We start from the raw sequence: 6,880 nt of genomic DNA, 5'->3' as shown, positions 1-6,880 counted from the left end.
AAAGTAACCCACCCAGACCTATTTCCCTCTGAACGATGCACCTAAAACTATGGGCAATTTAGCACGGCCAATTTACCTGACCTGTGGGAGGAAACTGGAGCACCCGGAGGAAACCCACGCAGAGGATGTGGAAACTCCACACACACACACACACAGTCGCCCGAGGCTGGAATTGAACGTGGAAGCCCTAATGCTGTGAGGCAGCAGTGCTAACCACTGAGCCATCATGCTATTCTATGTTCAAACTAGCTTGGTTCTTAGGATGAAAAGCATAGGGGGCAAGGGGAAACCAGGGTAAATGGTCATGTGGAATGGCAGAGCAGGTTTGAAGGGCAGAATGGCCCACTCCACCTCCTACATTCTATGCTTCGAATGTTAAAACCAGCTGGACCCCTGAAGCATATTCAACAGAGGACTGGGAGAGAGGGATGAGGTGCAGTCAGGATGTTGCTGAGCTCAAATGCGGGGTGAGGAGTTACAAGGGAGTACCGGAGGAAATAGAGAGGGACCTTGGTGTGCATGTCCATAGCTCCCAGAAGTCAGGAATACAGGTATTCCTGATGAAGGGCTTTTGCCCGAAACGTCGATTTTCCTGCTCCTCGGATGCTGCCTGACCTGCTGTGCTTTTCCAGCACCACTCTAATCCAGAATCTGGTTTCCAGGATCTGCAGTCCTTGTTTTTACCTCCCAGAAGTCAGCAAGGCAAGTAGTTCAGAAGGTATATGGGGTATTTGCCTTTATCAATCAACACATTAACTTGAAGAGCAAGGGCGAAAGGGCACTCCATGTAATACCGAATGAGAAAGGGAGTAGGTGACATTATTTTATGATTTGTGTTTTGTATTGTCACGTGTATTTTACAGTATTCCCATTGTTGCCATGACCCGGCACTCTAGTTTTAAGAAAGAGAAGAGAAATAGGAAGGTAGAGCTTCAAGGGAGTCTCTCAGCCCTGAGCCAGCTCATTGTCAATGACCCCTGAGCTGCCATCCCATCCCCCACCATCTTGCCACTGCCTATGGTGGACCTGTCAATGTCGGAGTCCGGTCTCTCACCGATGTCACTGCGATCCCTTTCCCCCCCAACGCTTCGTCGCTGTCAACAACAAAGTCACCCGCCCTCAGACACCATCTTTCCCTGCTGGGCATATCACGCTGATTGTAGCAGCCACCAATACCTATGCACGAGGTCCTGTGCTCGTCCCTGGAAACGTAAATAGGGGCTCGCTCGCCGACACACTTGGGTCCGCACTGGGCCCGTTCAAATCCGCATTCACCTCACTCAAATCCGTACAGGGATCACTGAAATCCGCACTCACCTCACTCAAATCCGTACAGGGATCACTGAAATCCGTATTGGGCCCACTCAAATCCGCACTCACTCCACTCAAATCCGGACAGGGATCACTTAAATCCATATTGGGCACATTCAAATCCGCACTCACCTCACTCAAATCCGTACAGGGATCACTTAAATCTGCATTGGGCCCACTCAAATCCGCACTCACTCCACTCAAATCCATACAGGGATCACTTAAATCCGCACTGGGACCACTCAATTCTACACTGGGCCCTCTCAAGTCTGCACTCAGCTTACTCAAGTCCCGTGCTGGGCCCTCTTGAGTATGCATAGAACCCATCCGAGTCTACACTCGGCCCATTCAAATCCACGCCAGACCCAACTGGGTCGGTGCTGGGCCCACTCAAGTCTATGCTGGTCCCTCTTGAGACTGCAGTGGGCCCACTAGAGTCCATCTGGGCCTTATGTGCCTGTTCTGGGCCCTCTCAGGTCCATAGGGGGCAGCACTGGGCCCATTCAGATTCTCACTGGGCCCACTCAAATCCACATTGGGCCAATTCAAATCCGCACTGGGCCCAATGAAATCCACAATGGACTCCTAATCAAATCTGCACTGAATCCACTTAAATCCACAGTGGGGCCCTCTCAAATTCATATTGGGCCTTCTCACATCTGCACTGGGCCCACTCAATTCTCCGCTGGGCCCTCTCACGTTTGCACTGAGCTTACTCAAGTCCCATGCTGGGCCCCTTGAGACCGCACTCGACCCATCCGAGTCTACACTCGGCCCATTTAAATCCGTACCAGACACGAGGGGTTGCTCAGCGGTTAGCACTGCTGCCTCACAGCACCAGGGACCCAGGTTCGATTCCAACCTTGGGGCGACTGTCTGTGTGGAGTTTGCACATTCTCCCCATGTCTCCATGGGTTTCCTCCGGGTGCTCCGGTTTCCTCACACAGTCCAAAGCTGCTCAGGTTAGGGTGAATTGGCCATGCTAAATTGCCTATAGGTTTATGTAGGTTAGGTCCATTAGTCAGAGGCAAGTAGGGGAATGGGTCTGGGTGGGTTACTCTTTGGAGGGTCAGTGTGGACCTTTGGGCCGAAGGGCCTGTTTCCACACTATAGGAATGTTAATTCTAAGTGGGACTATGTTAAGCCCACTCAAGTCCCTCTTGAGACTGCAGTGGGCCCACTAGAGTCCATCTGGGGCCCACTCAGGTCTGCGCAGTGCCCTCTTGAGTCTGCACTCGGCCTATTCAAATCCACACCAGACCCAATCAGGTCAGTGCTGGGCCCTCTCGAGACTGCCGTGGGCCCACTTGAGTCTGCCTGGATCCTCCTGAGACACACTCGAGTCTACACTGGGCCCACTCAAATCCGCACTGGGCCCACTCAAATCCGCACTGGGCCCAATGCAATCCGCAATAGACCTAATCAGATCCACACTGGGCCTTCTCATATCCGCACTGGACCCACTCAAATCCGCACTGGGCCCAATGCAATCTGCAATAGACCTAATCAGATCCACACTGGGCCTTCTCATATCCACACTGGGCCCACTCAAATCCGCACTGGGCCCAATGCAATCTGCAATAGACCTAATCAGATCCACACTGGGCCTTCTCATATCCGCACTGGGACCACTCAAATTCGCACTGGGCCCACTTGATTCTACGCTGGGCCCTCTCACGTCTGCATTGAGCTTACTCAAGTCCCGTGCTGGGCCCCTTGAGACCCCACTGGACCCATCTGAATCTGCATCCGACCCATTCAAATCCACATCAGGCACAAGTGTCTCTATACTGGGCCCACTCAAGTCTATGCTGGGCCCTCTAGAGACAGCAGTGAACAGAGTCCATCTGGGCCCTCTTGTGCCTCTTCTGGGCCCTCTCGAGTCAGTCTGTTTCAGCCCTCTCAAGTCCACTTTGAGCCCATCAAGTCAATCTGAGACGCACCCGAGATCACACTGGACCGTCTCAAATCCAAACTGGGCGCAATCAAATCCGCATTGGGCTCTGTCAAGTCTGTACTGGGCCAACTCTCGTCCACACTGGTTCTACTCAAATCTGTACTGGGCCTTTTCAAATCTACACTGGGCCTTCTCAAATCTGCACTAGGCCCACTGAAATCCACAACGGGCACACTCAAATCCACAATGGATTCACTCAAGTTCACACTGGACCTTCTCAAATCTGCACTATGCCCTCTCAAATTCACACTGGGCTCACTAAAATCCCCAGTGGGCTCTCTCAAATCCACACTGGGCCTTCTCATATCTGCACTGAGACCACTCAAATCCGCATTGGGTCCACTCAATTCTATGCTGGGCCCTCTCACGTCTGCATTGAGTTTACTCAAGTCCCGTGCTGGGCCCCTTGAGAGTGCCCTGGTCCCATCCGAGTCTACACTCAGCCCATTCGAATCCACACCAGACCCAACTGGGTCAGTTATGGGCCCACTAACATCTATGTTGGACCCTCTCTAGACTGCAGTGGGCCCAATAGATCCACGTGGGCCCTCTTGTGCCTGTTCTGGGCCCTCTCAAGCCTGCTCTGAGCCAATCAAGTCCGTCTGGGATGCACCCGAGTCCACACTGGGTCCTGTGAAATCTGCACTGGGCCCACTCAAATCTGAACTGTGCCCATTTAAATCTGCACAGGATCCTATCAAATCCACACTAGGCCCACACAAATCCGCAATGGATCCACTCAAATCCACACTGGGCCCAATCAAATCTACACAGGGCATAAACAAATCTGCACTGGACTCACTCAAATCCACACTGAACTCTCTCAAGTCTGCACTGGCCCCACTCGAGTCCACACTGGGCCCACTCAAGTGTAGACTGGTTTCACACAAATCCACATTGGGCCTTTGCAAATCTGCACTGGGCCTTTTCAAATCCACCCTGAGCTCACTCAAATCCATTTGGATACAGAACTGGCGCAAAGGTAGAAGACAGAGGGTGGTGGTGGAAGTTTGTTTTTCAGACTGGAGGCCTGTGACCAGTGGAGTGCCACAAGGATCGGTGCTGGGTCCTCAACTTTTTTGTCATTTTCATAAATGATTTGGATGTGAGCTTAAGAGGTACAGTTAGTAAGTTTGCAGATGACACGAAAATTGGAGGTGTTGTGGACAGCGAAGTGGATTACCTCAGATTACAACCGGATCTGGACCAGATGGGCCAATGGGCTGAGAAGTGGCAGATGGAGTTTAATTCAGATAAATGCGAGGTGCTGCATTTTGGGAAAGCAAATCTTAGCAGGACTTATACACTTAATGGTTAGGTCCTATGGAGTGTTGCTGAACAAAGAGACCTTGGAGTGCAGGTTCATAGCTCCTTGAAAGTGGAGTCACAGGTAGATAGGATAGTGAAAAGGCATTTGGTATCTGTCAGAGTATTGAGTACAGGAGTTGAGAGGTCAAGTTGCAGCTGTACAGGACATTGGTTAGGCAACAGTTGGAATATTGCGTGCAATTCTGGTCTCCTTCCTATCGGAAAGATGTTGTGAAACTTGAAAGGGTTCAGAAAAGATTGACAAGTGTGTTGCCAGGGTTGGAGGATCTGAGCTACAGGGAGAGGCTGAATAGGCTGGGACTGTTTTCCCTAGAGCGTCGGAGGCTGAGGGGTGACCTTATAGAGGTTTACAAAATTATGAGGGGCATGGATAGGATAAATAGACAAAGTCTTTTCCCCTGGGGTGGGGGGAGTCCAGAACTAGAGGACATAGGTTTTGGGTGAGAGGGGAAAGATATAAAAGAAACCTAAGGGGCAACTTTTTCACACAGAGGGTGGTACGTGTGTGGAATGAGCTGCCAAAGGAAGTGGTGGAGGCTGGTACAATTGCAACATTTAAGAGGCATTTGGATGGGTATATGAATAGGAAGGGTTTGGAGGGATATGGGCCAGGTGCTGGCAGGTGGGACTAGATTGGGTTGGGATATCTGGTCAGCATGGACAGGTTGGACCAAAGGGTCTGTTTCCGTGCTGTACATCTTTATGACTCTATGACTCTAAATCCGCACTGGGTCCACTCAAATCAGCACTGGGCCCTCTCGAGTCTGCATTGGGCCCTCTCAAGTCTTCACTGGACCCACTCAAATCTGCACTTCGCCCAATCGAATCCGCACTGGGCCCAATCAAATCCACATAGGATGACTCAAATCGCACTGAGCCCTTTCAAATCCACACTAGGCCCACTCAAGTCTGCAATGGGAACACTTAAATCTGCACTGGATCCATTCAAATCCACACTGGGCTCTCTCAAATCTGCATTAGGCCTACTCAAATCTGCACTGTGCCCACTCAAATCCACACTGGGCCCACTCTTATCCATAGTGGTTCCACTCAAATCTGCACTGGGCCTTCTCAAATCCACACTGGGCACACTCAAATCCACAATGGGTTCACTCAAGTCCATACTACATCCATTCAAATCTGCATTGGCCCACTCGGGTTCACACTGGTGGACTCAAATCTGACTGTGCCTTCTCCACTTTGCACTGGACCCACTCAAATTCACACGGGACTCACACAAATCCACACTGGGCCCTCTCAAATCCGTACTGGGCCCTCATATATCCGCACTGGGAACCACTCAAATCTGCACTGGGCCCACTCAATTCTACGCTGGACCCTCTCATGTCTGCACTGAGCTTACTCAAGTCCCATGCTGGGCCCCCTTGAGTCTGCACTGGAACCATCCGAGTCTGCACTCGGCCCATTCAAATCCACACCAGACACAAGTGAGTCTGTGCTGGGCCCACTCAAGTCTATGCTGGGCCTCTCGAGACAGCAGTGGGCCCTCCAGAGTCCATCTGGGCCCTTGTGCCTGTTCTGGGCCCTCTTGAGTCTGCCTGGGCCCTCTCAGGTCCATCTGGGACCCACTCGAGTCTGAACTGGCCCCATTTGAGTCCGCAGTTGGCCTATTCAAATCCACACCAGACCCAATCCGGCCTGTGTGTTGGGCGCACTCAAGTCAATGCTGGGCCCTCTCAAGACTGCAATGGGCCCACATGAGTCTGCCTGGTTCTTCTTGAGTCCATCTGGGCCCTCTTGTATATGTTCTGGGCCCTCCCGAGACCACACTGGGTCCTCTCAAGTTCGCTCTGGGCCCACCAAGTCCATCTGGGATGCACTCAAGTCCACACTGGGCATACTCAAATCGCATTGGGCCCATTCAAATCTGCAATATGGACACTCAAATCTGCACTGGGCCCTCTCAAATCCACACTGGGCCCAATCAAATCTGCACTGGGCCCTCTCAAATCCACACTGGGCCCTCTCAAATCCACACTGGGCCCAATCAAATCTGCACTGGGCCCATTCAAATACACACTGGGCACTCTCAAATCCACACTGGGCCCATTCAAATACACACTGGGCCCTCTCAAATCCACACTGGGCCCATTCAAATCCGCACTGGGCGCATTCAAATCCGCACTGGGCACATTCAAATACACACTGGGCCCTCTCAAATCCACAGTGGACCCATTCAAATACACACTGGGCACTCTCAAATCCACACTGGGCCCATTCAAATACACACTGGGCCCTCTCAAATCCACAGTGGGCCCAATC

This window comes from Chiloscyllium plagiosum, unplaced genomic scaffold (assembly GCF_037043375.1).
Source record: "Chiloscyllium plagiosum isolate Xiang-an unplaced genomic scaffold, Cpla_swu_hap1 HiC_scaffold_44, whole genome shotgun sequence".
In the NCBI taxonomy this organism is placed as follows: domain Eukaryota; kingdom Metazoa; phylum Chordata; class Chondrichthyes; order Orectolobiformes; family Hemiscylliidae; genus Chiloscyllium; species Chiloscyllium plagiosum.
Note: the sequence above shows the minus strand (reverse complement) of the source record.